This window comes from Herpailurus yagouaroundi, unplaced genomic scaffold (genome assembly GCF_014898765.1).
Source record: "Herpailurus yagouaroundi ecotype Mexico unplaced genomic scaffold, PumYag 141, whole genome shotgun sequence".
Taxonomy (NCBI): Eukaryota; Metazoa; Chordata; class Mammalia; order Carnivora; family Felidae; genus Herpailurus; species Herpailurus yagouaroundi.
Window position 1 is genome coordinate 34009785 of NW_024412396.1, and position 13343 is coordinate 34023127.

A 13343-nucleotide genomic window follows, 5' to 3' on the forward strand; every position below is an offset into this window, starting at 1 on the left:
CCCCCCCCCCCCCGCCGCCCCCCCGCACCCCCCCCCCCCCCCCGCCGCGGTCGGCGGGCAGGGAGGAAAAATCTACTGTCATTTTAAGTCACAACCGCAATCTCAATTTGGGATTTTTAAGTGGTGAACTGAATATAGTAATCAACAGAGCAGTTGTCAAAGTTAATACTCCTCCCTTCCACATGCCCTTCCCCATCCTGGGCCAGCAGCCAGCTGCTCCCCACCTTACAGGACGAGAGTCTGGTTAACATCTCCTGTGTTAAATTTGAAATTTCTCCCCCCACTTCCCCACTGCTATTTCTGACCTGTGTCCCATCCAGGGTTGAAGCTGCAGGAGGAAGAAGTAAAAGGGCAGGAAAATTCCTACTTGACAAGTCCTATAGTAATACAGTGCTGTTGTTTTCTGGTGCTGGTGGACATTTATAGCTGACTTGTTTCTATTGTATTTCCATGGGTTCAATGGAAACTCTTTTCTGGGTGCCTCTGACTGGACCCCATCGGCTCACCGATGCCTCTCATTTGGCTGCCCATTCCCCAACACCCTCAGCTTCTGTCCCCTATCCTCTCACCCCCGTATTTAAGTTCTCTTGCCAGTTTATTTACTTGCTTATTGTCTGTTCTGCTCCACACCTCCACCCCCATCCCACTAACCTGTCAGTTCCATGACCACTGCCATGGTGTCCTTACCCTGGAGAAATTCTCTTAGAATTATTCCAGGCCATTGGTTCAGCGGCTGGTCCCTAGTATTCACATTCCGTCACAGACCAGAGTCGTTATGCAGACGGCAGAAGCAGCAACTCTTCCTGGCCAGAGCACTCCACTGCCCCCATCTCTCTGGCTTCTTTAATTCCCCAGTGAGGCTGGGAGAAATGAGACACCAGTTGGCCAAGCCCTTCTACCCACAAGGGTCATATTTTAAGCTCTCTGGGTAGCCTGGTGTAAGTCCCCTCATCAGATTTTGGGGTGAGGGGCTAAGCACATCCCTAATTCTCTTGCTTAGTTTGGGTGGAATCATAGGACAGCTTTCCCCTGCGAAACGCTCCTCCCAAAATCATTTTAATTTTGAACTATCGATTCACTTATCTTTGACATAGATAAGGGGCTTTATGAGTCGTGTAACTGGTTTTCAGGCTTCCCTTTTGAATTCCGCATTTGGTTTAACATTCTTTTTGGAGTGGACCTTCTATTTCTCTTGGTGCCTCCACAGTTCTGTTATCCTAGTTAAATCCAGGTCTTCCTGGGGCGCCTGGGTGGCGCAGTCGGTTAAGCATCCGACTTCAGCCAGGTCACGATCTCGCGGTCCGTGAGTCCGAGCCCCGCGTCAGGCTCTGGGCTGATGGCTCAGAGCCTGGAGCCTGTTTCCGATTCTGTGTCTCCCTCTCTCTCTGCCCCTCCCCCGTTCATGCTCGGTCTCTCTCTGTCCCAAAAATAAATAAACGTTGAAAAAAAAAAAAAGTAAAAAAAAAATCCAGGTCTTCCTTTCGAGCAAGCATTCGAGTAAATGCCTATTTTTAGGCTTCTGGTATCATATTTAACACGTCTACACTTCAGTGTGGCTTACCTGTTATGTGCTACACATAGCAATTGCTTGATTTGGCATGGCAACAGCTGTTCCATTTCCATTGCCTTTAAGCAGACGATTTAATTTTCTTCCAACCACCTCCATTGGAGACTTTGTCAGTCCTAGTTTCTGTTTTTCCATATTCATAGGGTAACAGTCCAGTTGGAAGTGAAGGCCAAAGAACTATTCCTGAAGTTGTGGTTGCTTTGTTTTTACTCAGAATATGTGTTGCAGATCAATAAAAACAGCAAAATGTTCTAAAGATGCTTTGCTTCATGCTCAACACAGATGAGACAGCTTCATTGTCTACCTCTAAGTTATCTTGCTAATTTATTTGTTTACTTGCTTACTGTCTTTTCTTCTTCACATCCACCTTACCCCACTGACATGTCAGTTCCATGACAGCAGAATTTAGCCATCGGGTTGACTACTGTTAACTATGCCCCGTGCCAATGACTGACTGTGACAGAGAAGATGCTTTCCAAACTTCAGGGGCACAAAAATCATTTGGCATGATTCTAAATCAAATGCAATTTGATGGAATAGTTGATTTTAACCAGTAGGCCTGGGGTGGGCCAAGGAGACTGGTTTTTTTTAACCATTTCCCAGGTGATAATGATGGTCTGCAGACAACCACTCTCTGAGCAGCAACGTTAAAAAACCTTGTTGGGGTGCCCGGGTGGCTCAGTCGGTTGGGCGGCTGACTTCGGCGCAGGTCATGATCTCGCGGTCCGTGAGTTCGAGCCCCGCATCGGGCTCTGTGCTGACAGCTCGGAGCCTGGAGCCTGTTTCGGATTCTGTGTCTCCCTCTCTCTGACCCTCCCCCGTTCATGCTTTGTCTCTCTCTGTCTCAAAAATAAATAAACGTTAAAAAAAAATTAAAAAAAAAACCTTGTTGACTGAATTTTCCTTTTTACTTCACTATTTGTTATGTACGGTATTTTAGAGAGAATGATGGAGATTATGGGGCAAAGAGCCCTTCAGAATTGTCCCTTGCCACCACCACTGTCTGTCCCCAATTTTAGCCGCTGGTCTCATCTTTCTTGTCATCAACATCCAATGTCTTTCACTCAGATTCACGTGAGGCCATCCTTCCTGCGACAAAGTCTCTGAGTGCTGACAGAAGTAAGAGTATCAATGTCTGCTCCTGGTCTAAGAAGTATTTTAGAGGACACCATGCAAAAGGACCAGACCTCAGTTTGGGGCCGAGGACTCCAAATTGCATAAGTCTCAGCAAGGCTCAAAGAGAAAGCGTCATCCCATGTAGCAGTGACTACAGACTACACACCTGGGAGGTGTGGCCCCTTCTTACTTTTTAACTCCTCTAAAGCGGATGGACGCTTTGCATAAATTTGCATAGTATTAGGTCATTCCGATCCTGCCCGGTGAGAAAATGACTTATTACGAGAAACTTCTGTCCCAAATTCCAGCTGGGGAGACAATGAACAAAACAGATCTATTTCCCAGAAACCTGAGTTCAAAGCAGAGGGCAGGGTGGGCAGCAGAGGCCCTGACAGAACTGGGATGGAGAGAGGCCTCAGTGAGGCCTGCAGGGGGGGAATCTGGAATTACAACTGAAGCAACAGCTTCTCCAAATGCAAGTTTGAACTACTTATCACTTGAGCTGGGTAATTCCCTTTACATCCCACCATAAGGGAGCACTGCAGCCTAAAAAGGTAAAGGAGGGTGGGGTGAGAGGGGCTAAGATTTCAGTGTGGATTCCCTTCCAGATTCTCCACTTACTGACTATGTGACTTGGAGCAAGTTACATAATCTCTCTGAGCTTGAACTGTCTCATCTGTAGAGGAGGGACAAGAATAACAATCTTGCAAGGTCACTATGAGAATTAAATAAAATATATTCCAAGAGGCTCAATAAGATGCCAGCTTTTCGCAGGTACTGAGCAAATACCCCCTCCCCCTTCAAGGACCACCACAGACAAAGGGAGACATCTGGTATTCTGTAGGCTCCTCAGGCACCTTAACTTTGAAAGCATCTTCACAGGTGTTTACTTACTTTGCTTTTCTACGAGAGAGAGAGAGAGAGAGAGAGAGAGAGAGAGAGAGAAGGAAGATGTGAAGAAAAGAAATACAAAAAGAGGGAACTGTGGCAGAAACACAGGACGTTGTAAAACAAAAACAAAAGCCTACAGCCCCATCGGACATAGAGATGTGGCATGTGACTATCAGAGGCTCTCACGAGGCAGAGGAAGGTCAACTGACGGCGAGTCAAGTCTGCAGTAAATGCTCTCCAATTAAAATAAAAGTCAAGCCTCTGAGTTTGTTGTGAATTTGACCCAGAAATTAAGTTTTGAGAAGAAAGAAGTCTTGCCATTCCAGCCGCCTGCACGTGGAATAATAGTGGCACTTAGCCTTGCTAATCACTGATGTGTATTCCCTGGTGGGACCCTAAGGGATACGGCTGAACCACGCTACCCTATTAAAACTTCCTAAATATAGCCTCTGAGGTGCAATGTCTGCTGGACCCTTTTACGTGTCAAGATCCAAAGCAAGTTACAGATCTGCAGTGCAGATAGAATTGGGGCCCAGCGGAAGCCCACACTGTGCCCTTCCCCTCTCCACCTTTTGGGGGCTACTTACATGGAACCGCTGGGTATCTTCCAAGATAGAGATGAGTTAGGCTAAAGGAGGAGACAGTCCTCCACCAGCCTGGCCCATCAGCATTGCCCCTCTGGCCTTCGACTAAGTCTTCAGAAAGAGACGGCTTTGAGAAATAGCCACAAACCATACTCACGTATATCTGAGAGACACTGGCCACAGCAGGCAGTGGAACTTTGGGGGCATAGGACAAAGACAACGAGTGGAGAAAAGGAGCTGTCCCCATGTCACTAGTGTGACATTTCGCCCAGTGATCAAGTGTGCTAGCTCAATGGACCTGGGTTTGAATCCAGGTTCTGCCATTTTCCAAGTATATGAGGTGGGGCAAGTTTGGTAACCTCAGTTTCATCATCTATATAATGGACACAAAAATGGAAGCATCTCTTAGAGTCTGAGGCCTACATGAGACCCATGTAAAAGCAGTGCCTACAACTATTCTCAAGTCATTACAGAAAATAGCACACGTACAGTATAATCCTCTGACACAACAAAGTAGCTTAATCCCAGAAGTAACAGCAGACCACAGACCCTTGGAAACCGTTCTCCGTGAGGACTGAAGGGACAGTAATCACAACGGCGATAGCAGAAAGCACCTGCATAGTGCTTCCTATGAGCCAGGTGCTGTTCTCAGTGCTCTAATTGATTAACTCATTTGGTTCACACAGCAATTCTTATGAAATGAAAACATTATTATAATCTTTATTTCACAGATGAGGAAACGGGCATGGAGAGGCTAAGTAATCTGCCCGAGATTACAGGACCCGTGAGTGTCAGGGCAGGTCCAACCCAGGCAGTTAGATCCAGAATCGTGCCCTCCACCATTAGGCAACACAACCTCTCGATACCATGGCCCAATGCCAACCAAGACGTGGCACCACACTGGGGCCCGCTAGAGTACAGCCCTTCTCACCATACCACCCATAAGGCATCTCACAAACATCAGTATTCACAGAGCAGCTCAATCAAGCATGCAGATGCCCCAACAAGATCCACAGTACCAGTGGGCTGGACAGAGCAGGGCGGTCCAGGGCAGAGGGCAATGGCACCATTAGTTGTGGCAGGAATCGCAGAGAGACAGTCCCAGCTGGCCCAGCAGCCAGCCATACCCCCAGGAGAGGAAAAGGAGGAAAGAAATGGTAAATTCCCCATAGTGGTGAGTGCTCTGGGGTGGTAGCACTCTCTAGTAAATTCCTGTGGGACACATTAGTGGAGGCCAGAAGTCTAGCGTTAGTGGGGGGGAATTAGAGCTATTCTGGTTTTTAGCTATAGGTATTACAGTCAGAGTTACCCCTAAATTGGCCCTCCTGAAGAAGCCCACAGCTGTAAGCATCTGAACATCAAACCTTTATCTTGCTGATTATAAATTATAAGTTCCCGAAAGGCAGAGAATGCGTCTCTCGCATTTTGATAGTCCCCACCAGTTGCCGGAGGCCTCTTTTCACACAGTAGGCCATCAATAAATGTGTAATGAAGTTAACCAAATACATTTAATAAAGATTTACTACCTAGGGCTAGCCCTTAAAACAATTACTTTCAACTTTGCAATTTTCTTTGTAGAGGCGATGGCATAAACCAACTTTTCTGCTCTAAGTTTCAGTAGGAACAAAAAAGCTCGTAACGGCAAAACTAAAGACCTAGTCCAACCTCTGAGCACATTTATTGCACAGTGACTCTAAACACTAAGGCAAAGTCCTTCCTCTGTAGTGAAAAGAATATAAATTATATATATACATTTACATATATATGTATCATATAATTATACATAAATTATATATAAATAGGCTCTTTGCAAACTCAATCTTGTTGCTTCCCTTGAGTACAAGCATTCATGGCTAATAGCAGCTTTCATTATTATTATTACTATTATTTTTGCTAACACTTACCAATCCTGAATGTATCTAATCCAATGTTATTTGTTGCTATGACTCAAAGAAGAAAAGTTGCTGCCGTTTGTGCCATAACTCTTTAAGTCAATTGTTGTCAAATGTATAAAGGTGACTTCAGGTCAGCCTGGAGCACTGGTGGCCATGTCCCAATGTCTGGACCCCTGGTGCAGGACTAGACTAGGGCCAGAATGTGATGGAGTGAACATAAATTAAAGGAGACTGCACCTTCTTTCATGGAACCCCCAGAGATGTTAGTCATGGAAATTGAAAATCACCGTTCTACAAAATAAATGTAATTTAGCAGTGCTTTAACAGATACCAACTTCTCAGTGACAATTTTAACAAGGGTCAACAAACGATAGCTTGTGAGCCAAATCTAGCCCCTCTCCTGTTTTCCAAAGTAAAATTTCATTGAACACAGCCACACTCATTCATTTCTGTATTGTCTATCACTGCCTCTGCCACGCTATAAGTGCAGAGTTGACTAGTCTCAAAAGAGGCTGAATGGCTTGCAAAGCCAAAAATATTTTCTCTGTTGTCTACCGAAAAAGTTTGCCAATCCCTGGTTTAGATTAACACCAACAGTCACAGACACCATTATCTCATGACAATTTGGAATGATACCAAAATTCATTTCACCAATCCAGCCCAACCTCCTAAGACATCAGAATGTAATTAGGGTCATTAAGTTTTCTTATGCATTTAATGAAGTTCACTCCTTGAGTCATCAACACAATGCCTGTTAAAGAGGCATAAGCTTTGCCATAAGGTGGTAACAGGAGAAGTAGAAGAGATAGGTCCTGCCCTTTATATTGACAACTGGCATCTCATTCCTGTGCAGAAAATCAAATACGTGGTTCTTATTGCATTTCCTTCCATACGTGAGTGTTGTGCCTGTCTCTTTCATGAGCTGAGACAAACTCTAAAACATTAAAATGCATAAGTAAGATGATGCTTGTCTAGCTGCGGCCTTGCTAGCCTGCCCACCCCCAAACGGCTCCCTGGCCAGAGAGCACTTGCCTAATGACGTGTGAACGCCTCCTGCAGGAGCCTCGAGACCCCACTCACTACACATTTTTCTTCCCTCACCTCGAATTCCCTCTAAGTATCAACTACATCTCCCAGGAGGCTTGACAAGCAGAGAATAGCAGTGTTCTCATTCTTTCCAATAATAACTTATTTTTCTTACATTCCTCCTCCCAAGCCCAAACAGCGGAAAAGTGTAGATGGAGGAAAATTTAAGAAGTGAAAAGGAAAGACAGTGGTGAGGAGTTAACATGTGGTAAAGAAAAAGGTTGTTGGAAAAAGAAGAAAGAGGTGTGCAGGACTACGCCGAAGGTAAAACCTTATCAATAAAGCAGCAATAGCGAGCCGAGCTGTCAAAAGAGAAGGAAGTAAAAACTTGACAGTGCAGGGAATGCAGGACGTTTTAGTTTTACCGTAACACTGACCTTGTTCTTTCAAGGCACATCTTTTTTTTTTTTTTTTAATTCTTTTTTTCAACGTTTTTATTTATTTATTTTTGGGACAGAGAGAGACAGAGCATGAACAGGGGAGGGGCAGAGAGAGAGGGAGACACAGAATCGGAAACAGGCTCCAGGCTCTGAGCCATCAGCCCAGAGCCCGACGCGGGGCTTGAACTCACGGACCGCGAGATCGTGACCTGGCTGAAGTCGGACGCTTAACCGACTGCGCCACCCAGGCGCCCCTAGGCACATCTTATGTTTTGTCTGAGAGGATGGGCCTGGTATTGCACTTCGTGGCCCTGCTCTCCAGGGAGAACCGCAGGGATGGTGGCAGATCTCTCTTCACAGCTATTAAGCCCCATGCATGTAGAATCTCATTTTCACAAACTCCAGAGTGCGTTGTAACGTCTCTGTTTTACTTCTCGCTAAATGGAACCAAATGGCTACACTGCAGAAGAGGCTATTATCTACTGATAATTACTGAGCAAAACCAAATCAAGTACCGAAACTCAGACACCGGCTCGGGATCCACCTCAACTAGTCATGCAGAAAATCAGTCTCCCTGCACTCCACATTTCCACCATGCAGAAACCTAGCTCAGGGCCTGCCTGATTTGGGATCCATCACTCCAACACCTGAACAAAGCGTCTGTTTACCACCTCGAAAGCTGAAAACACGTGATACCATCGGACATTTAGGAGATGTTCGTTTTATTGATAAATAAAAAATACGGTAGGGTTTCCCTACCTATTCCTAGACTGGGAAGTGGAGCTGGCATCAGGATAAAGCCTTAAGGAAGATGCCTAGAGCACAAAATTTAAGGAGGCACTCACTTTCAGGATCATGTAAGCACAGAGTCAGCAACCTCTGAGCAATGGGGGATGGGAGTTTGTGGATAAATGCTTCACCCTTCCATGCCTCAAGTGTACAAGCTGAGCTGCAGTCTATAAGCAATGCAGAAGGATATTATGATTGTGCTCCAATTGCCCAAGCAGTAACCACTTGAAATAAACATTTGCATTTGCTTTTCCCTCCTCCTCCTGTTTCATCCTTTTGAAATTCTCACTCAAGTTCCATGAAGTCACCCCTCAACTACCATTTCCTAAATGCAAGCCTAAACCCCAGGTTCTGCCTTCTGAGAAAACCCAACCTAAGGGAATTGGTGTAGGATTTGCTATAGGAGGCAGATTTTCGGGACTGGATTTTGGAACTAGTGACTGACCAGGGACCAGGGACACTATCTTAACACTCACTCATAGCAAATGGAAATGAGGCATAGGTGAATAGTGAACGATTGGTTTCTGCACTTGAACAGGATAGGGGGAATGAGAATTTTAAGAATTGGGAGTTAGCTGGCATTCGTTAACTGCAACCATAAGGCATATTGTGTTCAAAATTAGGTTCCAGATTTATTATTAAAGACATAAAGGGGCGCCTGGGTGGCTCAGTCTGTTGAGGGTCTGACTTCAGCTCAGGTCATGATCTTCTGGCTCGTGGGTTTGAGCTCTGCATTGGGCTTGCTGCTGTCAGCACAGAGCCCACCTCAAATCTTCTGTCCCCCTCTCTCTCTGTCCCTTCCCTACTCTCAATCTCTCGAAAATAAATCAAACATTTAAAAAATTATAAAAAAAATATGTAGAACTACAAGAGGTCTTTGATGTGTCTCCTATGTCTAAAGTATACCAGTGGACTTGATAGGATAGGAGTGGGCCCCTGAGACCTGGATGTAGAAAGACCTGAGAATCTTGTATCTCTAGAATCCTTCGAATTCTCCCACCCTAGAATAAGCAGCACCCTTTCTCGTTCCAGAGAACAGCCTCCTCTCACCTGGAGATCTGCCTCGGGTGAGGCAGGTGCTTCATTAAGGCTTGTCCCCCTCAAGAGCTACTCTGCTTTCTGTTCCTGAAATCTGTATGAAGGTGCACCACAGCCCAGGGAAGGAATACAGTCCCTGCTGTGGTAGAAAGGGGGATACATGCTCATAGCATTGCAGGACCTGATAATGTGTGCAAGTAGGGACCTGGAGACTGGAGAATACAGATCTTTGAGGTTCTGGACTAGAAGGCAGAAAATATAGGTGGGATCAGGAAGAATTTCTCCCATGATTTGGGAGCTTGATATTCTGGCGAGACCACCCAAGACTCGTCCAAAAAGATGCCTCGAGTAGCCTCTTGAAGACTGAGCATGACAATGGCCCACAGTAAATGAGAGAGAGGTCATGAACTTGCCCTAGCACAGTACTGAGTGGGAGTCAGAAGGCTCCAAGAGGTGAGAATACTGGAATGAATTTAAGGTTAGAGAACCCCGCACCTGAATCTATACTCCAGAAAGGCCCAATGGCAGAATGCACAGGTGATACTCCCTGAGAAACTGGTCAGTGGCTGTCCTCTGTAAGTTAAAGCTGACAGTACGAGATACCGTTGGGGAACTGGGCTCCTGACTTCAACATCAACATATCATGGCGTTGATGGTATGTGGAGATGGCAGAGGCCAAATGGTGGCACTTCATCATCAGAGACAGGGTGGAAATAATTACATTCATGGCATGGAGTCTGGAGTGGAAGTCAGGGGGCTTCATCCTCAATAACTGAAATACACGGCTGTGAAACCAACAGGTGGAAGTAGGATCGGGCCCTGTCCCCATTCCTCTCAGTGGCCCCCTTGCTGAACGTGTGTTTCTTTTCTCTACAACCTTAGCAGCATTTGCTTGTGGACCAGATGTCCAGGAGGTTCGTGGAGAAGTGGAAACTTCTACCAGAGGACACAGTGTGAACCTGAAGCTATAATTCCTGTTGATCATATGGGCTTCTCATTCCAGTAGACTAGTAGCCAAAGAAAGGATCACTTGGTCACAGTGGGAGTTACTGACCCTGACTGCAAAAAATGAAGACCTAGGATTGCCGCTATATAATAAGAGCAGAAAAGAGAGTGTCTAGAAACTAGAGAATGCACAGGGATATTTCATGTGCCCTGCAATCATATTAATCGGAAATCTCGGCAACCATGATCCAACGGGTGTTAAAAATAAAAATAGACCAGGGCTCAGACCTCAAAGGGATGAAGATCTGCATCACTGACCAGGCAAGCAACTAAGACATGCTGAAATAATGTCTAAGCATGAATGAATTCTAGAATGGTTACAGAAGAGTGTGATGATGAATATTAGTTCTAACTTCAAGAACAATTGCAAAGTGAAGACTGTAGCTTGTTCCAATAACCCTGCTGTCTTACACCTTTCATAGGATTGCAGCAATTTTGCTGATAACCTGATACCATTTTTACCAAAAACCAATGGCAAGCATCACACTAAATGGTAAAACTCTAGAAATACAGTATTTCCTTTAAATTCAGTGTCAGGACAAGGATCCAGGCTGAGAATTCTAGTTAATACCCTGCAGACATCCTAACCAATATATTAAATCAAGAAAAAATTGAGAGATCTAAGAATTGGAAAGGAAGAAATAAAACTGTCCTTTATTGCACACGATATGATTGTCAGTATAGAAAACCAAAGACAACCTGTGAATAAGTTACTAACACTGATAAAAAGATTGGCCAACTTGTGAAACACAAGACCCACATTCTAAAATCAGTAACATTCCTTTAAACCCATCATAGTGGATTAGAAGGTAAAGTGTAAAGATCTCACTCACAGTGAAGGATGTAAAGATAGGTGATGTGGAGAAAATTACAAACACTTTATGAGAAAACCTAAAATACATGAATAAACAAAAAGGTAACATTTGAGGATGAGGAGAATCTCCCAATTAACCCACAAGCCAAATGTGATTCTGGCAGAAATGTCAACAAAGTTATTCACGAAATTTGATAAGTTGATTCCATAATTTACATGGAAAAGCAAAAAGCTAACAAGGGCATAGACAATTTCGAACAACAAGATAGGAGAACCAATCCTTCCGAATAACGGTGCTTCTTGTCAACATGCACTAATTGAGGCTACGTGGTATGGGTAAGGAGATTAGCAAACTGTGGAACAGAAGAGCGAGCTCAGAAATAGACCCAGGCTGGGCTCCGGGGTGGCTCAGTCAGTTGAGCATCTGACTTCAGTTCAGGTCATGATCTCGCGGTCCTTAAGTCCGACCCCCGCATCGGGCTCTGTGCTGACAGCTCGGAGCCTGGAGCCTGCTTCAGATTCTGTGTCTCCCTCCCCCTCTGCCTCTCCCCCACTCGTTCGTTCTCTCTCTCCCACCCCCCACTCTCTCTCTCTCTCTCAAAAATAAACATTAAAATATTTTAATTTAGAAACAGATCCAGGCCTATGTGAAAACCTGATCACTAGGGGGGGGTGAAACTGCTAATAATTGGTAGAATACATAGATGAATAGTTGGATCCTGGGAAACTGGTTACCCATGTGGGAAAAGTAGTAAGTTTGAATTCCTGTATCATATCACAAACAAAATTAATTCCAGGTATACTGAAAACCTATATACGATAAAATGTAAAATTTTTAGAAGAAATGTAGAATTTTTATGATCTTGTTCCTGGGAAAAGATTTCTGGAAAAAAATCACACACACACACACACACACACACACACACACACACACATCATAAAAGGCAAAGAGATCAGCACAATGTTTAGCCTACAATGTAGACATCTTTCAGTATATGCTATTATTAATTGATTACATGCATCTTCACGTTATCGGTGCCACTTTGTTCTAAGTAAATCAAGAAAATCAAGAGGAGGTTGAAAAGTTTTTAGGGCAGTAGTTGAAGGCAAAATGTGATACTAGGTTAGAGGAAAATGGCATACCTTATAGGATTTGGAATTCGTCACAGCACAGAAAGGAAGCAATGAGAGAGACAAATGATAAGCCAACACAAGGTATGTTTCTCACTAATAATCAGAGGCGACAATAACTACAGATATCTCAGGAATTAATGTGGTTTTTTTTGGCACTTCAATTAATTGTTCTCTTCAGAGTATCTGTAACACAGAAACCTAAATTACTTCATATGTTTTCCATTTTGAAAGTATTTGCCAAGTGAGTATGAATAGAAAGGAGGAAAAACTTTCTCTTTTGGTAACAAAACTTTTTGAGTTTTCGATTATGAAATGAGTAAGCCTCTGAGAATGGTTATTTTGAGTGTCAGACCTCACGATGAGGCACTGGATTCTACAAGGATCATCAATCTCAGAAATTTAAATTGACTGAAGCAATAAGAATACTTGGCAAAATGTAAATCTAGAGTAGAGGAAGGACTGAGATTTTTAATCATACAGCTAACGCCTTGGAAACATGTGTTAACAAAAAATTCAATCTGATAAATTTTATAAAACACCTTATTCTTTAATGTGATATAATTTTTCAGCTTGATTTACTACATGAGTTATTAGTCCTATTCCATTTTTCATATTTTCAAGACTTCCTATTTCATATTTTTAAGACTTAATTCACTCAACGATTGCCATTGTGGCCTGATCTCTCATATACCTAGTTTGCTCCTTATGATAACAAGTCAGAGGCTAAAACAATGTTATTTCAACCACAATTTCAAAGTCAAACACGCAGGTTCGTCCTAGGCTTTCCGATTTTTGTGACAGCACACCAAATGATACTAGAATCCAGACTATAAAATTGGGTTCTTCTTTTTTTTTTTTTTTTTTTTTTTTTAATTTTTTTTTTTCAACGTTTATTTATTTTTGGGACAGAGAGAGACAGAGCATGAACGGGGGAGGGGCAGAGAGGGAGGGAGACACAGAATGGGAAACAGGCTCCAGGCTCCGAGCCATCAGCCCAGAGCCCGACGTGGGGCTCGAACTCACGGACCGCGAGATCGTGACCTG

At 44.0% G+C, this 13343-nt stretch overlaps 1 protein-coding gene across 1 annotated transcript in view; it reads right to left on the reverse strand.

Moving 5' to 3' along the window:
* SLC35F4 (solute carrier family 35 member F4) overlaps positions 1-13343 on the reverse strand; it is a 253059-nt gene that overhangs the window by 186448 nt on the left and 53268 nt on the right. The window lies entirely within an intron of this gene.